The following is a 24937-nucleotide window of genomic DNA, read 5'->3' on the forward strand; positions in this document are numbered from 1 at the left end:
CCTAGAAATACTCCTACCTGATCTTTCCTCCATCCCTCACTCACCACAGCCAAAGGGGCATGCTTCCTACTTCTACAACACACTTTTTAAAAAATATATTTATTTATTTGTTTATTTATATATTTTGTTGAGAGAGAGAGAGAGACAGGCAGGTAGAGAGAGAAAGAATGGGTAAGTCAGAGCCTTCAGCCTCTGGAAACAAACTCCAGATGCATGTGCCACCTTGTTCATCTGGCTTACATGAGTCCAAGGGAGTCAAACCTTTGGCTTTGCAGGCAAGCACCGTAACTGCTAAGCCATCTCTCCAGCCCTACAACCCACTTTTCCTGCTACATCTTAGGAGACCTAGTTCACGTGGTTGATTTTATCTGCAAAGTTCCACCCCAGGTACCTGCATGGCTTGGCCTCTCCTTCCTTTTGGTCCTTTCCCAAATATAACCATGATGAAGTATTTCCTAGACAAATGTCCAAAGTTTCAGTCTTTCTATGCACTTACCAATGCTCTTGTCCACTCTATTTTCTTCCATAACACTTTTCATTTTCTTAATACATACATCTATCATGTTTTATCTCAAGCACTGGACAAGATCTAAAAAGGAGAGCAACTTTGTTTGTTTTCTTCAGAGTACCTCACATATAGCAGTCACTTAATAGATATTTTAATACATAAACTTTGTCTCATGACAACTAAAAGAGGATAATATTATTTATTACTTCTAGTGACTAAAAGAAGCTCACAGTTTCATTTGCCTATATTTCCAAAATATATAAATGGAACTCTTTTTGTAATTTCTCCAGATTTCTAGTCTATGATTTAATCCTTCTTGCTTCTTTGGAAGCACAGTCCAGAAGCAAGATAGAGTAGGGTGAACAAAGGAATAAAAAATGAACTTGGGCTAGAGAGATGGCTTAGCAGTTAAGGTGCTTGCCTATGAAGCCTAAGGACCCATGTTCAACTCTCCAGATCCTACATAAGCCAGACACACAAAGGCAAGCCTGTATAGTTCAACAGAACCAACATGCAAAATACTTCTCCCTAGGTTATGTTCTCCAGACTCTGTGAGTCAGCACTCTTATGTAAAAATGGGAAAAACACAATCTAGCTCCTGTAAAAGACCAGTTTATTAGAAATCTGGACATGATCTCAGTGCCCTAAGCCCATTAGAGCACAGAAACACCTAGAAATGGAGATAACTGGTGCCTGAGGCTCTCAACCGCAGCTCTATAATTTTCTTAGCCTGATTCCTCTGTTCCCTTCCCCAGGTCCTACCACTTATTGAAAAGGGGGCCACCAGCTTCTGTACCTTGGAGCTGTGTCAAAACCTGAAGACTCTCCATTGCTACTGGCAAAGCCCCCCAGGGAAGGATTTTGATTGGCTGGTTTGAAAGCTCATTCCTGAATCCTAATCAGCTATGTCCAGAGATGCATCAACCATGAAATAGCCAGTCGGTCCAAACTCCATGTTATTAGTGTGCCAAGGAGAATGTGGAAGAGGATTGGACCTATGACCATAGTGCTCAAGAGAAGGAAACACAGAGAAGGGTGCTGCCGGTCTTCCCCCTCACCCAGGTTACTTGTTATGCCTTATTCTATACTGTGTACCTCTCCTTGTTCAGTTTTCCTCAGTATTTCCTCTTTAGTCTACCTACTCTAGTCTACTTGGATAGTTATTTTTTAAAAGTACCTTACAGGGAGTTTACAGGTAGAAGAAATTTTGTTGTTGTTGTTTTCATTGTTTGTTTTTCTGAAGGCTGGGAAGTCTGTCAAGGTGCCAGATCTTTAGAGTCTCATGAGGACTCTCGGTAAGTTGAAGGCTGAATATCAGATAGTGGAAGATGGCTAAGATATCCTTTAAACTTCACTCATGAGGACATTTTTCACCTATGAGAGTGGAGCCCTCATGATTCAATGACTTCTTAAACAGCCCACCTTCTCATACCATCATACTGACAATTAAGTTCCAACATGTGAATTTTAAGGGGACTAGCATTCAAACCATGGTACTACCTCTCCATTAACATACTAAAAAATGTTTGATTAGAGCTCAAGACATAACCCATTCCTCTCAATAAACTAAGGAAGCTGCTGCGAAGTTTCCCCATACCTGAATAATGAGAATTGAAATATGTTAATATTTATATATGTTAATATTATTAGTGCATTATCACTCTATTTTGCTAACCCTCTACAGAAGGTAACTAGAAATGTAGTATATAACAGTGAATATAATATTCTTGCTGAAACAACATATTTATGTTATTGCTCAATGGAATATTAATATATGATGTTTATTTATGATTTATACTCCCTTATATGCCCTAAAACTGAGCCAATATGCATTTGGACCATTCCACTGTGCATGTCTTTATTGCTCTAGTATGGAGCTTACAGTGTCCAGGGATAAGTTTAATCATGGGCAGTTCTTTGGAACTTCATGAACTCGTAACAGTAAGGCCTTGCTTAAACATCATCTTTCTTTGTGGCTTATATGGACAATGTTTGATCCAAGAAAGTTTAAGTCTTACAAAATTATATCCATTATTTGCCAGAAATAAATCATGACACAAAATAAATCACACACAGACTCTCTGACACATACACACAGGCATTCACACTGCCTCTCTGGGCTTCACAATAACTGAATTAAGGAAGTTCAGATTAGCTTGGAAGAAAATAACTTTCTAAACAGAAGCCTTGAGAACTGTTTTTATGAGCATTCTCGGCTTGTGATAAAGCTGGCGTCAATTCTATTCAGACTTGTGATTACCTTATCCTAGTGCATATGAGAAAAACCAGAGCCTAACAATAAGTACAGATTCACAGAAGATGGTGTAATACAGCAACAGAAAAACTGCACTTGCTGTATTGCAGAATGACTACTCTTCCAAACAGCAGCTTTCCAAACAATAGCCCCAGAACAAAACACTAGCATTTTGTTTGCTGAGAGACACATTCCATTTCCATCTCAGCCTTAGGAATCCTTTAACTAAAAGTAGGCACAGCCAGTGGCAAGCTCGTCACTACACTAGTATTTGTTAGTTGCAGATTATTAGCCTCAGTTGTAACATATTTGCTAGGAACCATATAAAAGCAAGTGTGACACAGATCCGACAATGTGGGCTTCCAATCTAGAAGTACTCAGTGGAAAAAAAAATTATTGTAAGGAAGTTCACAGGAAAGAGAAATTCAAAGAAGAAAATTTATGCCATGAGGGAAAAGGTATGGAAATTTAAATTACTTTTCAAAGTTAAATCTATCAGCCATTATTAACAATGATCTTCAGGAAATATAATCTTCCAGTGGACCAGAAACAGAGGGTGAAGTAAAATCCACTAAATCCTTTCAGGTAAGTAGCTATGACTTACTCATTTTTCTTTCCCCAAAGGCCTTAACAGAAGAGCCAGAGCACCAAAATCACCATAGTTCACGATACTATTAAAGACACACACAACTGAAATTATGATTTGAAGCAGTGTTGTTTACCTTGTCCTGAAGAACACCATGCCTCCCAAAGCTTTGTGGTGGAGCTCAATACCACTGCACACTGTGATGGTCAAAATGCATCAGAGGAAAAATAAGAAATTCCAAGAGGTCTAACTGCACAAAAAACTCCACCTTTGTTAAGCCTACATTTCTCAACTCACATGACTTTATAATCTGCCTTATGTTTGTTAGTTTATTGTGTTACATGTTTTACTTACCACTTATTGGCAAACTGAGGCCCTATTCCAAGGCACACACTTTAAGAATACAGTCTTAAAGGCTGGACAGATGGCAAAGTGGTTAAAGCACTTGTCTATACTGCCTAACAACCTGGGTTCAATTCACCAGTGCCGACATAAGGCCAGATGCACAAAATGGTGCATGTATCTGGAGTTTGTTCGCAGTGGATAGTGGTATAACCATATTCATTCTCTCACTCTTTCTCTCTCTCACCTTTCAAGTAAATACAGTATCAAAAAAGAACACTGCCTTAAGCTTTTAAAGGAAGAAAAATATAAGAAATTATTTTTAAAAGACTATTAGCTCCACAGGATCAGGGATCTTATTTGCTTGACTTACTAATAGTATGTACAGAGGTGAAACTAATGGCCATACACAGTAAATATCTGATAAAGAAATGGGTAGAAGAAGAAAAGAGGTTAGGATAGCTTGGCAGATGCCAACCTCGCAGATTCTGGTTTTGTTATCTAAGGAAAGACAGCTAATCAGTCCATTATTTGACATGCTACAGTTGGCAACTGGAAAAGTCAGATGAAAATTTAGAGCTAGGTGGATGGGACTCACGTCCACCTCGAGATATGGACTACAGTAATACTTTAGAAGGTAGAGTTAACATCTCCATCATTCAGGCTCATCAAGTAAACATAATTGAGTAGTTTAAACAACAAATACTTTCCTAGCACAGTTGTAAAGGCAGGAAGTCCAATGTTGGGGTGTCTGTGTAGCTGGATTCCATTGAAGAGCTGTATCCTGCCATCTTCTCACCATATATTCAAGTGATGGAAACAACAAAGAAACTTTTGGGCTCTCTTATGAGGTCAAGAAGCCTAGTCATGACATTATGACTTGGTCTTCTCCAAGAGGTCTCACTTCTAAATATCATGGGGCAGAGGATCAAGTCTCAATGTGTGAACTTTGGAGGAACACATGTAGTCTCTAGCAGTGTCCAAAGATTTAAGAAAGATGAGGTCACCCAAAGGAAAAGGAAATTGGACTGAAGAGACATGCTTCAGGAGAACTTTCAATTGCCGTTGAGTAGTTACCTCTGTGCTGACAGGTTTGTTGACTTCTACATTTTCTCACACTGGTTTTGATCCCCTCTTTGCTCCTTATCCTGTTTTTGCTTGCTAAGAAAACAATGTGTAATAATCTTGTTCTAGGATGCAGAAAACTGAACACTATCTACACTTAAAAAGCCTCCACAAACACACACACATTCCAGCTGCATTGGTGCACTAGGGCCTCCAGCCACTGCAAATAAACTCCAGATGCATGTGCATATGGCTTATGTGGGTCCTGGGCTGGGGAATCAAACCTGGGTCCTTTGGCTTTGCAGGAAAGCACCTTGAGCACTAAGCCATCTCTCCATCCCTGCAATAGGTTTTCCATTCAGTAATTCAAATCATTATGTTGAATGATTTCTATCTGCATGATTTGTACCAGTAGAGATAATAAATAATACCAATAACACCAATGCCTTACCGAGGCTTTTTGTTGCTGTTGTTGTTTTTTGTTGTTTCTAGGTAGGGACTTACTTAGCCCAAGCTGATCTGGAACTCACTATGTAGTCTCAGGGAGGCCTTGAACTCAAGATGATCCTCCTACCATGACCTCCCTAGTGCTGGGATTAAAGGTATGTGCCACCACGCCCAGCCTTCCACAGCACATTTCAATGATGCCACTTCCACATTAGTACCTCATATCATGATTTCCCAGATAAAAAATTACTAAAGACATGTAACTGCTCACCAGTCATTCAATCAGTAAGAAGCTCTAGGAAGGGAAACAAGGGGATAACTTGTGGTCTTTTTCATAAATAATCAATAGAAGTCCACTTACACTTACATATTCAGTTATATCCCAGAAATCATGTGGCACCAAAGAAATGCAAGGCCCAGCAACTTTAAACCCCTGTGTCAGGCCAACTGGAATACAAGGAAGAGTAAAGATTATCTGAACACAGCAAGGTAGAACTCTCCCTTGACCCAGCCTCAATAGCACACTGGAATTGGCAGCAAAGACTATTTTTTTGATGTTTTGGCATATAGATTTTAAAAACAGCTATTACAGTGTTGTCAGGCACTTCCAGGCACAGGCTGGAGCCTTCAGGAGAGGGGTTTTAGCTGCCAGGCACAGCTAAAGACCCCTGGACTACAGGAGGCCACTCCCTCTCCAAGCCTGGCACACCTGAAATTAGGATTTGCCCATAGCCCTGCGACCTTTGGCCAGTTGCCTAGGAAACTCCTAGGCAACCAGCAGTCTTCACAGAGCCCATGTCCCTGTGACCCTTTCCCACCACTATGTAGATCACCTGACTCTCTCCCTACATGCTGGAATCAATGTCCCTAGCCATGGGCTAGCAACTTTTGAAGCCACCAATCCCCTTAGGACCCTCTTCCTGCTCTCAACTGCTTATAAACCCATTTCCCTACTAAATAAACTGACCTGTTCACAGACACTGCTGCCCAAAAGTGGTTCTTTTGTTGTGCACATGACCTTGGTCTCCACGGCTGCCTGGATGCCTTCAGGGAACTGCAGCCTAGAGGATCCAGGGACCCACACAGTGTGGGGTTTAACTGGGGTTAAATAAAGGTCATGATAAAATAGCGTAGAATTGCTGAACAATGCAAGGAAAGTGCTTTAATGTGCAAGTTGAAAAATTGTAGTTGAAAATTAAGCCATCATTTGATGCTACCAATTCTGTGATGTTCATTTAAATATATTTTTCTAGAAAGTTCTTGTTTGAAAATTTAAATCATTCTTATCTTCATATACAAGAAAAAGTAAAACAATGTTGATGAAAACAGAATAGTAAAGTTAGTAATGAGAACCAAATACCACAATCTTGTTCTAAAGACAATAAGCTCTTAAGTGGTATTGTATAGTGGAAAGAACAAATACTTTGACCCAGAATGAGTTTGGAAAAAATATATGCCAGATATATATATGTATTTTTTCAAGGTAAGGTCTTAGTCTAGCCCAGGCTGATCTGGAATTCACTATGTAGTCTCAGAATGGCCTCGAGCTCACAACGATCTTCCTACCTCTGCCTCCTGAATGCTGGGATAGAAGGCCTGCACCACCATGCCCAGCACCAGATGTAATTTTTTGATCTTAAACAAGTTTCTTACTCCTGAATACCACCATACAATGTAATATTATTTGAGATGCTTTATAAGAAAATGAAACGAAATCTGTCAGGACTTAAGAAAGAAAGAAAATAACCAAAACCAGGACTATTTTGAGAAAAAGGTGAAATTAAAAAAGTGAATCTAGTAACTGGAAAGATGCTTCAATGGTTAAAGACCTTTGATTGGTAGGTCTACTGTCCAAGGTTTGATGTCCCAGTACCTATGTGAAGCCAGATGTACAAAGCAGTGTGTGAATATGGAGTTTATTTGCAGTGGAAAACAGTACTGGTGTGCCCATATTCACTCTCTCACACACAATTAAATAAACAAATAAGTAATTTAAGTGAACCTAATCACACAATAGAAAGCACAAAAAAATATTCAAAGTATCTTTGCCAAAAGCTAAAAGTCTCACAAGAATCCAGACCTTTGATTTTGAGTACCAGATTTTAATAGGATAGAATAAGAAATAGTATTTTAACCATCACCAAAAGGCAAATGATAAAGGGTGGGGTAGTTAATTATAATTTGTTGATAAACACTTTGTTCTGTTTAGTGAGATTCACATTTAAAATCCCACATTGAAGTGAATAGCCATGATGATGAGCACTTAGGTCCCATGACTGTGTTCACCCTCAGCTTACTGAAGCATCACCTAGTCCCCAGACCTTAAGCAGTCAACTGTTGGATGTTAATTGAGTGGAACAAAATTCTTTCTTTGTAAGCTTCTTAATGTTTCCAAATTTGGAAAATAAATGGTCATCAAAGGTAAATGCCATGATAACCAATTTAAAATAACTCATACAAATATAAAATGACTGACTTGATAAAAATTGTGCAAGAGAATGAATGAGAAAATATTTTCTTTTGAATGGTTAAAAAAAAATAAAGAAGCTAGGTATTTGACTACTGAAATGCTATAACTTGACACAAAAGCAATTAAATAACCACAAAAACTTGCCAAACTTTGAAGAGGAGGAAAGAAATACCATTAAATGAAGTGGTTTTGTACTATGTGGCAGGATAGCAACAGATCTAAATGAAAACAACTGGCATGAAGGACCATAGAAAATTAAGTTTCATTAGCAGTGTGGACACTGAAAGGCTCACATCCTCTGTCATGGCAATCAGGTTATTTAACTTAGAATTGAAGCTTTACAGGCCCCCATGCTAGCAAAACATAGAAACTAAGAACTCAAATATTTTACTAGATGAATTAGTATTGAAAGACATTACTATAAAGAAAATGAAGAGATGATGCTTGGGTATATGTCAAAAAATATTTTAATTTTTAAAAAAGTTTTAAAGACTGTTCAATAGAGTAAAAATATCAATTGCTTGTAAAAAGATTCCCAAGATAACAAAACATCCTTCTGATAGCCAGCAAGTATTGATTTGGACTAAGAAATAAGATGTGAAGGCATGAATTACCAATCTGCAAAGGTATTTTAAAACTTAAGTCAACATGACATGGTGGTACATACTTTTAATCCCAGCATTTGGGAGGCTGCAGTAGGGGGATCTCAGTAAGTTTGAGGCCACCCTGAGACTACATAGTGAACTCCAGATCAGCCTGGGCGACAGCAAGAACCTACCTCAAGAAACAAAACAACAACAATAACAAAGTTTAAGTCAATCTGTATATAAAGGGTCCAGGAGCAATAACTGAATTTATGTAGTGGTACCAGCACAAGGGTGAAGGAGATCAACACGGAGAAAAATTAACTCCTACCAAATCAGATCCTAGAGGCCTCCAACACCTCATCACTGAAGCAGAAATGAACCCAACTTGGCTCAGGGACATTTTGTAGAAGAGGGGCGGAAAGAAAGTCAGAGCCATATGTTGGGTCATGATATGCAGAGACATTTATCCTACCTATAACTGTGGGCTAACTCCAGAATGCATGACCCATACACCTCAACAAGGAGGGGCCAGGGGGCGGGGTTAGGACATGGATGAGCCTAATAATGGTACCAAATTGACTGTTTTCGCTGAGTACAAAACTAGTTAATAAAAATAAATAAATAAAATAACCTCCTTCCTCCCCCCAGAAAATACCAAAACTCACATGGCAACATAGAGTCCTGCTAGCCTACATCACCTTATACTCCCATTCATTTTTGGTATGTAATGGTTTTCCATGAGGGCTGTTCTATAACTCATTGACTGCTGTTTCACAGGGCATCTGAAAACATCTCACATATGAAACTCAGCTGAAAAAGCTGAACTTACACACTGAAAAATATTCATAGTAAGGCCAATCATCCCAGTGTGCCATCTTCTCTTCAGGTAGTTAATAAACCAAATGTTGTCTTCTTAGAGATTCTCCCTCTCTCTGGCTTTCTTATCTTATTTACCTAATCCTAAAGAATTGTGCCATATTCTCTTCTCAAATCTCCAACACAGAGCATGCTTTAGAATCTCTAGATTTAGAAATTTAGCTATGGAAAGGCTTAAAAGCAGAATGATAAATCTAAACTTCTCTACCTAGAAAAAATTTACAGAAAATAGTTTACCTACCACTATTATATCATCAGACAATGCCAACATTTTGCAGTCTTCCCTGGAGAGGTGGTTTGTAAGAAGTCCATCGTTGTTACTTAGAAGGTCTAGTCTTCACAGCACTTCTACACATGTATACTTTATAGGGCCTACATAGAAGTGGCTTAGATATTCAGCTTACCACTAACTAATAGGGGGGAACACAACGATGCTCAAATCAAATTCCCCTTAAATTAATAATGCTCATCCCATTTAAACTATGCTGACTTCACTCACAGTTGAAGAATCTGTTCTTTTTTTACAGAAGGTAGAGAAATGGAGGAGATAAACCAGCCTTCGTACTTCAGCCAAGCCACAGCTGAATCCACAGAGGAATGGGGAGACAAGCAAGAGTGCTACTTCCATGCTGAACCTGATAATAAGTGCCAGAGTGAAGGAGACAGGCCCTGAAGATACTTAACACTTACCAAAGCAGAGATCCAGAGGCTACTAAGAGCTCATCACTTAAATGGATATAAAACTCATCCACCACAGCACAGGAACATTTCAAAAGAGGGGGCAGAAAAATTGTATGAGACTCAGGTTGACACATCATGCCCAAGTCCTCAGGATTTCTATCAACATACTGGAAATCTCTAGGCACCTATCAGGGTGTCATTACTTCCACATGAGAATCATCTGAGAATTGGTTGTGGTAAATCAAGTTTTCAGCATCAAATTGTAGAAACTCCTATGTTAAATAAACTTTCACATCTTTAATTAGGGGAAAGTAAGGATAATTTTAAATTTTAATCTTTCCAGTAAACTTATAATTAACACATATGCAAGAGTACTTTATATATATATATATATATATATATATATATATATATATATATATGTATATTCACATATAAAATCATAGGTGTGTCAAGAGAAGCAATTTTCTTGTAAATTGGACATAAAGAATTCATCCTGAAAATTTTATGTGGAGAAAGTAAAATTGTAACTGATGCAGACAGCATAAGTGATAGCCATAAATTGCTATGTCAAATGCAAACACAGAAAAATGGGGGAAAGGATAAGATTACTTCCTAGAAAACTAGATGTACAAGCATCAGATATCAATGAAGATATGGAAGAAGTCATGGTGAGTAACTGTATGTAATAAAGGTAGCTATACAAAAATGACTCTAGGTAGGCTAAATCACAGGGTCATGAAATTGAATTCTGCCATTAAGAAAATGTCTACTCTTAAAAGAAGGTGCATAACAAAGTCAAAGTGAAAGTAACTAAATCCAGATCTTTGATAAATGTAGGCAATCTAATTTTCCATTAAAATGCTTAACATTTACTGACTGTTTCCAAATTTAGCAACCTAAGGGGAGAAAACAGAAGTTTTTAACATCTACTTGCTGAACCTTAGGGATCTTAGCCACATGAAAATCCTCAAAACCTCAGCAGCAGAAAATGGAATCAGCTTCACTCATTTCACCTTTGTTTCTAACTTAAAGTGTTCTTTAATTCAATACTTATAAGGTAAGTAACACAAAATTTTTGATTTTCCAGGATCAGAGGACATAGCTCAGTCAGTAGAGTACCTGTCCAACATTGACAAGGACTTGGGTTTCATAAAACTGACCATGGAAAGGCGTGCCTATAACCACAGCACTGTACAGGTAGAGGCAAAAGGATGAGAAGTTCAAGGTCATGGAGTGGGGGGCACAGTGGTCTGAAGTGAGTAGGCTGGACCCATTTCTGTTCCCCTCTCACAGCCCAAGTCTGAGTTCCTTGCACAGTCATGTGTGCGTGGGCACGGCAGTAGGGAGTGAGTAGGCCAGACACATTTCTGGTTCCCTCCCACTGCCCAGGTTGGAGTTCCTTGCAAATCAGTGTGTGGAAGGCCACAGCCTTCTGGAATAAGTAGACCCGACCCCCAGACCCCTGTATTTGGGGTTCTTCCAACTCCTCATCCTAGGTTGCCTTCACAGGTCCATGTCCTTGAGGGCTCAGCACAAAGTAGGCCAGATCCCTGTTCCCTTACTCCTCCTAGTCCCCTGGTCCTGGTAGGTCCCATTGTGCCTTGCTCAGGGAGGCCTGGCCCCTGTGTGAGCTGTGGAATAAGTAAGGCCTTTTGTTCAGGTATCTTGACTGGACACTAAGTACCAACATCCTTTTTCATCTGAGTCAGAGGGTGAACGGACCAAAGACAAGCTTGCTTCATCCTAAACACAAGGCAGTAATAAGGGGAAAATTCCTAGTCCTAAATGCCTTCATTACAAAGACAGAGAGATCACAAATCAGTAACTTGGCTGTCTGCCTAAAGACACTGGAAAAATAAGAAGTATCCAACCCAAAGAGCTCCAGACAGAAAGAAATAATCAATATTGGAGCAGAAATTAATGAATTGGAAATTAGGAAAACAATTTTTTAAAAAATCAATGAAAAGAAGAGCTGTTTCTTCAGAAAAAAATAAACAAGATTGACAAACTCCTGGCCAAAGTGATCAAGAACAAAAAAGAAAAGTCTCAAATTAAAAAAAAATCAGAAATGAAAAAGGAGAGATCACTACAGACATTAATGGAATTGGAAAAACCATCAGTGCATACTTCCAAAACCTTTACTCCATAAAATTAAATAATATGGATGAAATGGATGAATTCCTAGAGAGTAGATTAATCTCCTAAACAAACCTATAACATCCATCATGATTGAAAAGGTAATCAAAAACTTCACCAAAAAGAAAAGTCCAGAACCGGGTGGCTTCTCTGCTAAGTTCTCTCAAACTATCATAGAAGAACTCAAACCAATTTTTTTCAAACTATTCCACATATTTGGAGACCAGGGGATCCTCCCTGACTACTTTTATGAGGATAGTATCACCCTAATTAAAATAAAAAGACTAAGATGCAACAAGGAAAGAAAATTATAGGCCTACATCCCTAATGAACTTAGATGCAGAGATCCTGAACAAAATCCTTGCAAACTTAATTCAATAACACATCAAAAGCATTATCCACCTTGATCAAGTAGGTTTCATCCCAGGGATGCAGGCATGGGTTAACCTACGGAAATCAGTCAATGCAATATGCCACATAAATAAACTGAACCATAAAAGTAATATAATCATATCAATTCATGCAGACAAGGCCTTTGACAAAATACAAAACCACTTCCTGATCAAAACACTAGAAAGAATAGGCATGGAGAGTTTATATCTTAACACAATAAAGGCTATATATAAAGCTCCTAAGGCCCAAATAATTCTTAATGGGGAAAAACTCAAGGAGTTCCCACTGAGATAGGGAACAAGACAGGGTGCCCACTCTCACCACTGCTCTTCAACATAGTACTAGAAGTAGCAGCCCAAGAAATAAGACAGGAGAAAGAAATAAAAGGATTCAAATTGGAAAGGAAGAAGTCAAGTTACCCCTATTTGCAGATAACATGATCCTATATGTAAGTGACCCGAAAGTCTCCATCCCAAAACTTCTAAAGGTGATTCCTTCAACAAAGTGGCAGGATACAAAATCAATCAACAATAGTCAGTAGCTTTTCTACATGCAAAGGACAAAAGAAATCAGTGTGACTGTCCCGTTTTCAATAACAACCAAAAAATTAAAATACCTTGGAATAACACTAACAAAGGATGTGAAGGACTATATAATGAAAATTTAAAAACACTCAAGAAAGAAATAGTGAAGGAATTAAGAAGATGGTAGGATCTCCCATGCTCCTGGATAGGTGGAAGTAATATTGTGAAAATAGCAATTCTACCAAAAGTAACAAACAGATTTAATGCAATACCACTAAAAATACCAGCATCCTTCTTCACTGAGACTGAAAAACAGATCTCAAAACTCATATGAAATGGTAAAAGGCCTCAGATATAAAAACATATCCTCAGCAAAAATAACATCTCTGGTGGTATTACCATACCTGATCTAAAGCTATATTACAAAGCCATAGAGACAAAAACAACATGGTACTGGAATAAAAACAGAAACATAGACTAATGGAACAGAATTGAAGACCTAGACTTTAGGGCAAGCAACTACAGCTGCTTGATCCTTGACAAAGGTGCCAATAATGTAGACTGGAGAAAAGACAGCATCCTCAATAAATGGTTTTGGACAAATTGGATGACCATATGTAGAAAAATGAAATTAGTCCCACTCATTTCATCATACACAAAAAATAAAGTCCAACTTGATTAAAGACCTCAATATAAGACCTGAAATACTTTAACTACTAGAAGAAAAATAGGAAGAATGTTCTCTCTTATAGGAGTGGGAAAAGATGTCCTGAACAGAAACCCCAGTAGCTGAGGAAATTAAACAAGCACTCAGCCAATGGGGTCTCACAAAGCTAAAAACCTTTTGCACAAACATACTATAAGCAGAGCCAATAGATTACCCACTGAATGGGAGAAAATCTTTGCCAGCTATAACACTGACAGAAGACTAATATCTAGCATCTACACAGAAAAAACTAAACAAGAAAAAATCAAACAACCCACTCCATATGTGGGGCAGAGAACTAAATAAGAAGTTCTCAGAGAAAGAATTACAAATACATAACACACCTTTAAGAAAATGTTTAATACTCCTAAACATTAAGGACATGCAAATTAAAACAACTATGAGATTCTACATTATCCAAATAAGGATAGCAAACATTAAAAAATCAAATGAAAACAAATGTTGGTGAGGCTGTAGAGAAATAACTGTTGGTGGGAATGTAAGCTGTTATTCCCTTACTGGGCATTTACCCTAAAAGGTCCACATCTCAGTTCATAAATATTTGGTCAACCATGTTTATAGCTACTCAATTCATAATGGCTAAAAACTGGTATCAATCCAGGTGCCCAACACTAGATGAATGGATAATCAAGATGTGGTATATTTACACAGTGCAATTCTACTTAGCAGCAAGAAAAAATGGCACATTGAAATTTGTAGAAAATGGTTGAACTTGGAATAGATCATTGTAAGTGAACTCACACAATCACAGAATAACAATTGTCTCATGATCTCACTCATCTGCAGTTCCTAACCTGGATCAACCCAAGTTACTGATATAACTGAATAGCATCTTGAGGCTTGGACAATAGGGAGAGTAGGGCTTAGGGGAAGGGAAAACGTGTGTGTGGGGGTACAAAATCTGAACCCAAATCGAACAGGTACCATAAAATCCTATATCATGGAAATCAGACTAAAAGGTGGAACCCTCAAACAAACCTTAGAGGGAGCACCTGAATTGAAGGGACCACCTCTGGCTTTTTCTTTTCTCTTTTCCTTTGGCACTGGCCTATAATTTCCTCTGCTAGGATGTGTTCTATATCCACAATGAGCTATTGGTCAGAGAGACCTACCTCTCCCAAAACAAACAAGACAGACTTATGTCAAAGTGCTTGATCACCCATGAGAAATTAATGGTAAGACCCTACTGCTGAAGACACCAACTGCTGTTGGCATTGACCATGGAGAGACCTGATTGGAATCCAGAGGAGAGCCAGTCCTCAGATAATTAGCCCATCTAGTGCTGGAAGGCTCTACATGAGCTAGCAGGGGCAAATGGCCAACATCTGTCCATGCAACTCAAAGTCTATGTGACTCAGAAGCAAGCAGCCTGACATGATGCTCACACAAGTGCAATAGTGGGACATAGCTATGTGGGTAACCAACTGCTCTTGAATTAGCTAACAGAGCCACTTAGTGGAAAGAAAATCATATCTGGAACTGGGAAATAAGTCAGAATCATATGCAGATAATGATTCTGCTTTCCATTGTCAAGCTCCCACTAACTTTACACTATAAAATTGTCTAAATCCTTATAATTCTCTCTAAATTCATAATGGTTAATCCATTTAACTGGTGCTGACTTCACTCTCCATTAGAGAATCTGCTTCTCTTTTTCAGATGGGAATTGGACTTGAGGAGAAAAATGACCCAGCACACTCCAACCTGGCCCCAGCTGAAACCACAGAGGAACTGGGGAAATGAGCAAGAATGCTGCTCTCTTAGTTAAGCTGATATTAGCACAAGAGTGATGGAGAAAGATACAGAGGACACTCAACACCTGCCAAACCAGACATCAAGATGCTTCTAAGTGCCCATCACTGAAGAAGACTAAAATGCTCCCAGCATAGCTCGGGGAATTTTGTGGAAGAGGTGGCAGAAAGATTGTTAGAGCCATAAGTTGGGACATTTTGCACAGAGACATTGCTTCTCCCCCATGACTGACTGATGCTCCCATAATACATGACCCACAATCCCCATGGGGTTGACCTGCATTCCTAGGGAGGAAGGCCTCTTCAGAAAAGGGGCAGGGAGGAGGGAAAGGATGGTACCAACATGTGATGTTTACATTCAAAATATGTCCATATCCAATAATAAAAATATTTTTTAAAGAAGTGAAAATGAAGACTCTATAATTGGTACCAATGAAATTGGAAGTATTATCAGGACATATTTCAAAAATCTATTTTCCACAAATCTAGAAAATCTGGAAAAATGTATTAATTTCTTCACTCACACAATCTCCTGAGATTAAACTCAGAAGAGATTAAATACCTGAATAAAGCTATAAAATCAAATGAGATTGAAATGTAAATAAAACACTTCCAATCAAAAAAAAAAAAAAACCTAGTTCCAGATGATTTCACTAGTAAATTTTACCAAAACGTCATTAAAGAACTGAAACCATTAAAAACAAAAGCGTTCAAGGTCATCTTTAGCTATACAATGAGTCCTGCCTTGGCTACCTGAGAGTCTATCTCATACCACTCAAACACCAAATTCATTTTTAATACTGTAGCTCATATCAAACCAGTATGTGCTAGAAAATAGTATATGTTTTTTATTTTTTTATTTTTTTTTTATTTATTTATTTGAGAGCGATAGACACAGAGAGAAAGACAGATAGAGGAAGAGAGAGAGAATGGGCACGCCAGGGCTTCCAACCTCTGCAAACGAACTCCAGACGCATGCGCCCCCTGGCTAACGTGGGACCTGGGGAACCGAGCCTCGAACCGGGGTTCTTAGGCTTCACAGGCAAGTGCTTAACTGCTAAGCCATCTCTCCAGTCCGAAAATAGTATATTTTAAATATATTTTATTTATTAATTTATTTGAGAGAGACAGAAAAAAATGGGCATGCCAGGGCCTCCAGTCACTGCAAACGAACTCCAGATGCTTATGCATCTGGCTTACTTGGGTCCTGGGGAATTGAACCAAGGTCCTTTGGCTTTGCAGGTGAGTGCCTTAACCACTAGGCAATCTTCTCCAGCCTGAACATAATATTTTTTTATCAAAACTAACTTTGTGATGTAATATGCATGGTTAAAAGGTACTGTGCACGACAATAAAGACAATATTTTCAGTATACTTAATGCTCTAGACACCTATCACCTAGCTCTTCTAAGTGCCCATCACTGAAGTAGATTAAAATGCTCCCAGCATATCCCAAGCTAGCTTGCTATATGTGGTTCATTTACCACAAAGAGTATAGGAACTTTACCTTGTCTACCGCATGATTTGTGGGTTGTATGCATTCATGGTGTTCTCTCCATTGTGTGGCAACTCAACCAAAAACGAAAGACTTCAAAACAAGCAATAAAGTTGTCATTATGAAAACATAGCCACTCCCTCTGACACTTGAGGAAAGCAAGATATTTACATATAAATCTGCCAGCATGTCTATTGCATGTCTGGATGCTACATGTCCAATTAGAAGAAAATAATGCAAGCCAAGGAAAACTTTGCAGTAACTGTTCTGCTTCATATCCGCTAGAGTAAAGACCCACTAAGTAAATGAACCATTGTGTTTCTGTGACTCTCTAAATAGATTCTCAGTCAAAAGAGAAAGAAAGACCCATTGAGCAGCTGGTGGGCTACATAGCTCACATGATATAGGCTCTGTGGACTTCACAGAGTGGGGACCCAAATGCAACTAATGAGAGACCTTAGAGCATGAGCAGGATTGTAGAGGCTGAAAATTGAGCCTCAGCCCTTCACAACAGGGATGCTAGAGCAATAGTCCATTCAGATGGGAAGGAATTCACCAAGCGGGATGGAAACACCCAAAAAAGCAATGTACATTAAGGTCAGTCTTGTAAGCAACTGAAAGCATGAAGAGAATTTTTATCTTGGTCAGAAGTGGCAAAGAAATTATTTCTGTAAGTGAATAAGATATTGGGAGAAATATGACCTGGAGATTTATTAAGAGAAAAAAACAACATGCAACTGAATCATATGCAATAATGTGTTGAAGTGTTTACTACATCACTTGGCACCTGGTAGATAATTAGCAAACATTAATTCTTTCCACACCAAGATGGAAGATAAAAGTGCAAGTTGGCACATAATCTTACAGTTTATTCAACCTTTCTTCATTTTTTACCATTATTCTATTTTTCTAAATAAGACTTTCTAAGTAAAACCCTGGAAGAAACATGTGTTTCTCTCATGTTTTTACAAGGTACATCAGATTAAAAACTCATTGCCAATTAGGATGAAGATCCGGAAAGTGAGCCGAAGCTGTGCTCCTGAAGGCGGCACGCGCCGGCGGCTCAGAACTGCTGTGACTCTCGCAGGCAAGCACTCATCTACGCTTCCTCACTGACCTGATGGGATTTGCTTCTTGCACACTGAAGCTGGCTAGTGGAAAGTGAGAAGTCGGCGTTTGGAGCTCATAGTGAGATAATATATGTAAAACTCCTTTGCAAAATGCAAAATGCCAAAGAAATGTCCAGGTCAATGATGATAGTGATGTAATCACCCCCTATTGGAGGGAAAGGCACTTTAAATAAAGGAAAATCAATTCTGCCTATTAAGTATGGAAAAAGGAAGATTGTTTTTTAGATTTTTTTTCAATTAGTTAGTGAAAATTATTTCTATACAATGTCTACTTTTTCATTTCAAATCAATTAGCATGGGGTTGTGGGGAATGATACGTTTGAATGAGAAATGGGTAAAGTGATATATCTTGGTTTGGGGAAGCATTAATTAGAATCATTCCATTGAACAGCTTCATTCATGACTCAAAAGAGGCTTCAGAGTGAAGTGTTCCTATTTACAGACAAATCTCAACTTCCAGGCACCTAAATAACAAGCTGGCATTAGTCAGGACTCATGAGGCCATGGCATGGAAATTGACAAATATGTTTAATTATTAAGGATAAAAGGAGCTATGTGAGGGAAAAATCATGAAAGAATGGTTCTGAGAAGATGGGAGCCAGTGGGAAAATAGAGAAGAGCCTATTGTGACATTATTATAATGGCACGTTTGCACATGAACTCAGTGTTACTGTTCAAGCTGTCCTCTCTTTAGTTATGTGCACTGTGGTTTTGACAGGTGTCAAAATGTTTTGAAATACTTTAAGTTTCCCTTTAAAATGAATACATAAAGATATTGAAACAATAGAGAACATGATTTGATGTTAATGAAGCAAATATTGTCATTGGAGGAATCAATGCAAAGCCTTATTTTCTTTGAAAATGACAACAAAATGCATTTTCAACATAAGAAAGGGTGCTTGCTTACATGTAGCTGAAGCTGGGGCATGTCCTGTTACAATGTGTAAAAGGTGGTTTATCACACACTACATAATGGAATTGAGACAAGAAACATGTCAACCCCTTCAGATACAAAGAGGAAGCTTATCACAAAAATAGACTGGGAGGCCCAATTTTGCATTATCCAAGGTTATAAACATGACATTGAGTCATTATTTTAATTGGGAGCTTTTTTCCTTCTGTAGGAAAAATAATGATGTCTCCAGCAATCTTTAGAATATCAGGTCTAATAAAGTATGACCAGTGCAGGAACAGTGGTGAGCAGAGAGGACTAAAAGGGGGAGGGGCAGAGGCTACACAGGATCAATCAAAACAATTAGACATTTATCTAGCCATTCAGAACCCCTTCTAAGTTGTGGTTTTGTTATAAGAGTAGTGGGATACCATGAAATGTTTCCATCAAGGATGCAACAAACTGGCACTAAATCTAAAACCTATGGCTTAGCTGGCAATAGACCCCAGGGGAGAGCTACCTCTGTTCTCTGGCTAAATGGAAATGTTATATCCATCAAAAAACCTTCTAAATGTATATTCTCATGTGGTTTGATTAATGTGATTCTCACTTTTGGTTAGAGAAGCTTCTTTGTACAGATGGTGGTGAATACCAGAAAGGCCCAAGACTCATCAAGATAGTGAGAAGAGAAAGCCCAGGGCTTAGCACTGGATGAGTCACCTTGATTGCATGAGCCACGGGTCAAGGAACATTGCAGAGGAAGTGGCAGAATGAATATGAGTGCTATGCTCACTGCTAACCAAAGAAGCTTCTCTATTCTTTGTGGAGATGACAACAGACACTAAGGAGATTCAAAACTCATCAAAACAGAAAACAAGTGTTAGCCGAGAGCTCACCATTAAAGGAGATATCATAACCTCCAATCAGAAAGCATTGCATAAGAAGGGGAAAAAATAATGCAAGAGCCACAGGATGGGAAGGCATACTGTGGATCACTGATCACTTGACATGAACAGAATGGCACATTCGGGACCCCACAGTGGTTTTCAGTACCTCCACAAGACCTGCACAGTTCTGAGCCCATCAAAATTTTGACACGGAGGATGGAAGAGAACAAAAGGAATGAGACAACAAAACATAGGGAGGACTACCCTAAAAAGGACAGTCCTCAGTGAAATAGAAGGTTCATGGGATGGACCTACAATTATAATTATAATATGTTCACATGCTAAAGTTCTCAGTATCAAAAAAGGGTGGGATTGGGGGGAAGTAGGTAGAAAATCTTTGCATTCTTAAAGCTCTATTTGGGTGTATGGAGATATGGCCCGACATGGACCCTAAGCAAGTGGTCGTATACCCGACAGGCGTCAGAAACAGTGCTGAAAACCAAGGATATGGTAGCTAGGATTTGGAGAGTGACAGTGAACAGGGGCATCTAAAGCCATCTTAAAGTAATTTATCAGTTGAAAGGTTTTTTTAACTTTTTTATTGACAACTTCTGTAATTATAGACAATAAACCATAGTAATTCCCTCTCCTCCCCCACTTTCCCTTCAAAAATCCACCCTCTATCATATCCCTACCCCCTCTCAATTAGTTTCTTTTTTGTTTTTATGTCATTAGCTTTTCCTCCTATTCTGAGTATCTTGCATACTTAGTGCCAGGCACTGTAGGGTCACGGATATCCAGGCCATTTTGTGTCTGGAAGATTACACTGTAAACAGTCCTACCCTCCCTTTAGCTCTTACATTCTTTCCACCACCTCTTCTGCAGTGGACGCTGAGCCTTGGAAGGTGTGGCAGACATGTCTCGGTGCTGAACACACCACTAGCACTTCATTTCAGCACGATGGTGTCTTTTGAATAATCCCAGAGGTCACTGCCATCTGCAAAGAGAAGCTTCTCCAACCAAAACTGAGAGTAGCATTAATGCTGGGCATAAATATTAAGAAAAGTTCTTACACAGCAGTTTGATGAGCATAATATATGCATTTAGCCAGACACCAGCAGGTGTTACTCCCCTAGGAGTCATTACCTTCCCTGCCATATGCTTTTGGCTAGGTTTTCAGTGTCAGGCATATATTCCCTCCTGTGGAGCAGGCCTCCAGTCCAATTATAGAGGGTTGGTTTCCACCATAACAACATGTCACTATTGCACCAGTTGGCACCTTGGGCCTGGCTGGCCAATCTTAAGGCTTGCACTGTCCACTTCTGCTTATCACTACTGATGATTTTTCTCTCCTAGAGGCCTACATGCAGCATCGCTTTTTCCAGCTTTCTGTTAGCTGGTCCACAGGGAGGAGGTTTTCATCTCAACTCAAGCTTGATTTCTCAGTGAGAATATAGTTTTTAAATTCTTTGGTCTTCCCATATTTTGAAGTCCTGGCTAGAGATCAGGCCACTCCTTTTCTTAAAAAGCTAAGTCCATATACATGACTACTTCTCTTATTCAGGTATGAAACACTAGGCCAGGCCACACCTTCCCTATTCACCTCAAAGTGAGATAAATATTCAGAAGTGACATAATAAAGGCCCCTGTTCACAGTTTCCCTTCGTTCCACCGCCTGCCTGATCTTGCTGCTTCTCCATTGGCCCCACAGGGCAAGCTGTACAGTAATCTTCTGAGTGAGCCCGAGCAAAGTTTGGAACTCCTCAGAATACTTTCTCCTTTCTCTCTTGATCTACAAATGGCCTCACCAGCACTCCCCCAAAGTGCTCTGATCAACACACTACAACTCCATTAAAATGTGCAACATGAATCTTAATTTACTCAAGTCTCAATTAACCAAGTCATTAGTTAGCAGAGAGGAAAGGATAGTGCAATCTAAATGTGGCTGAAACATTTAATCACGCAGAGACCAAACTTGATAAAACTTCACAAAGAAGAGATGAAAAAAGACATATCTTTTTCTACAAAATTTGCAGACTTGTAGCAGAATTGCTTGATCTGATTTTTATTTCATTTTATTTCTCCTGTCCATCATCTGGCAGAGATAATAAAGAACAATGAATAATTACATGTTCAAAAAGCAAGCAGAGAAGGGAGGAGGAGGAATGAAAGGACTATTTAATCTTAAAATTAGATAAGTAATATTTGAATAATTGTGCTCTGACTAGAATAATAGCACAGCTCCTGTCCATAATGGCCCTCAATAAATGTTTGCTTAAATGAATAAAAGAACTGACAGGATTCTTTAAATGAAAAATTCCACTTAGTTAATATTAATTATAGACAAAAAGCTCACATAATTCAAAAAATAAAGAGTTTTGATTCAAGAAAGTAAGACATTCCTTTGATATGTGTTCATCTGTTAGGAATACTAAAGTTATATACCAGTTTTGTCAAATTGTTTTCATACATATATATATATATATATATATATATATATATATATATATATGCATGTTTACATATTTCCACTTCTTGGCTATATTCAGTTTAACCTGCTTTAATTTAAGTGTGGTTTACTCCTAAGGTTCATTTGTTGGAGACAGTCCTCAGACTGGGAATGTTGAAGTGCTGTGACTTTTAAGAGATGGGACTCATTATGAGGCCAGTGAGGCTACTGAGAACTTTGGAAAGACTTAAGGAAGTTCTCATGGTACTCTGACTTAGTTTTTTTGTTGTTGTTGTTATTGTTTTGGTTTTGGTTTTGTTTTTCAAGGTAGGGTCTCACTCTGGCCCAGGCTGACCTGGAATTCACTATGTAGTCTCAGCGTGCCTCGAACTCACAGCAATCCTCCTACCTCTGCCTCACGAGTGCTGGGATTAAAGGTGTGTGCCACCATGCCTGACTCACTCTAGTTTTCTTCTGAATAAGTTGTTACAAGAATCAGCCTGACCCATAACTCACCCTCAAGCTTCCTGGAGGGCTGACGACATCTGCCAATAGGCCTTCATACCAGGCTGAACACATGGGACTGCCCAATTGTGAACCTTCATCCTCTAAAACTCTGAGCTAAATTGTGTATGGTGGTGGTGGTGTATGTGTGTGCTTGTATTGCTGGGGATAAAAAATCATACCCTGGAATATGCTAGGCAAGCACTTTGCCATGGAGCTAAATCTTCATTCTGCAAATAACTTTCCTATTTAATGGCTACTTCAGGCTCTGCAAGAAGTCTAATGCACAAGCCATTGTCCACAAAGTCAGTTAAGTAAATCTCTTTTCATTGTAAAGTTGCCTATCCTTAGATATTTCATTATAGTAATAGAAAATAGATTAATATAAGACCTAATTTTTCAACTTAAGCATATTGCAAAGCCTGAAGTATTTGCTTTGTATTAACCAAACAACAGCACACAGGGCACGCAGCCCATATTTCTAAATCTGTTTGCAATTCTAAGAAATTCTGGTTAGTTCAAAAGAGTTACTTTTGTTGACAGGGATCCAACTGGGGATTAAGATGTTATGATATATCCACTCTTAACAGATAAAAGAAAGAAGAAAGAGACCAAAGCTAAATAAGAGTGTCAGGATGAATTGTACACCCTCCTTTAGGATAAATTTTTTTCTTACCTGTGGGAACCATCTTTAATGCACAAGCTAAAAGAGAGATAATTTAAGATTTTAAACTAAAGTACATGTACATGAAAGGACCTAAAGTTAAAAATGAAATCTTTGTGTTTTCAAAGGAACTAAAAAATGGAATGATTAACAAAGTTTCTTTTTATAAATTGGTAGCCCAAGTTTTTATACAAGGAACACTCATGACCTTAGGCATATATAATTATAAAGCCTACGTTTGTCTTCATTATAAATTATTACTGCTTATAGCATAGATGTCCATCTCTGGTACAGTCAGTTGAATAGATTATACTATTAACATGGGCCACATGGAAAAATTTATCTATCCTAAGGCACTTAGCCTTGTTTTGTTTTTGCCATAAACTCCCTATCTTTCACCATTCATAAACAAGTCTGGTTAAAATGTATTTATAACAACTTTACCAGCTGGTAATAAAGACAGCTCCAAACATGGCATGACAATGTCATCCTTGAATAGAGGAAGCTCTGGCCATCCATCCTTCACCACCACCGCCTCCCAAATTTTATATATATATATATATATATACTTATATTTATATATATATATATATATATATATATACATATATATATATGTGTGTGTGTGTGTGTGTGTGTGTGTGTGTGTGTGTATGGTTATATTATGTATATGGTATATAATATTATATAACATATCACATATATTATATATAATACTATACACATAATTTTATATAGTATTATTATCAAAGCCTGTTTTCCATATCTGACAATTACCCATTGTTTTTCAGGTGAAGTATCAGTGCTATAACCCACAAGTGCTGGGAGCTGACTCACTAAGAAAAGCACTTACTGTGTGAGTGTAACAACCTGAGTTCAGATCCCCTCCACCACATACATCCAGATGCAGTAATGAACATCTGTAATCCCTACCCTCCTGAGGCAAGATGAGAGGCAGAGACAAGAGAACCCCAGGTGGGCACAGGCTGATATCTCAGAGGCCAGCCAGCATGGTGTCCACAGCAGTAATCAGGCAAGAGATCCTGCCTCAAAACAAGGAGACATGTAAAGAAAAACACTCAGATCTTCCACACATGCACCATGATATGTTGTGCCCACACCCAGACATCACGCAAATACACACACATACACACACAAAATAATAAAAATAAATAAATAAAGATGAATGAAATTAAAAATGAGTACCATCAAATAAGAAGGTGAGCACTAATAACTGCCTAAATCAACATCCATTCTCCTCTCTCTGTATAACTACAGAGTCCTGATTTTCTGTGGACACATTGTCCTTCCTCCCCATTAGTGAAATACCACAGCTTACCCTGCAAGTAGATGCAGCCAAGGAGCAATATCCTATCCAGTAACTATAATCACAAGGGCTATGAAGAGCATCTGGAAGGCAGCTTAAAATGGTTAATTTAGTCCTGGAGAGATGGCTTAGTAGTTAAGGCACTTGTCTGTGAAATATAGGGACACAGGTTCCATTGCCCCAGTATCCATGTAAGATATATGCACAGGTGTTGCATACATGTGGAGTTTGTCTACAAT

This window comes from Jaculus jaculus, chromosome 2, assembly GCF_020740685.1.
Source record: "Jaculus jaculus isolate mJacJac1 chromosome 2, mJacJac1.mat.Y.cur, whole genome shotgun sequence".
Taxonomy (NCBI): Eukaryota; Metazoa; Chordata; class Mammalia; order Rodentia; family Dipodidae; genus Jaculus; species Jaculus jaculus.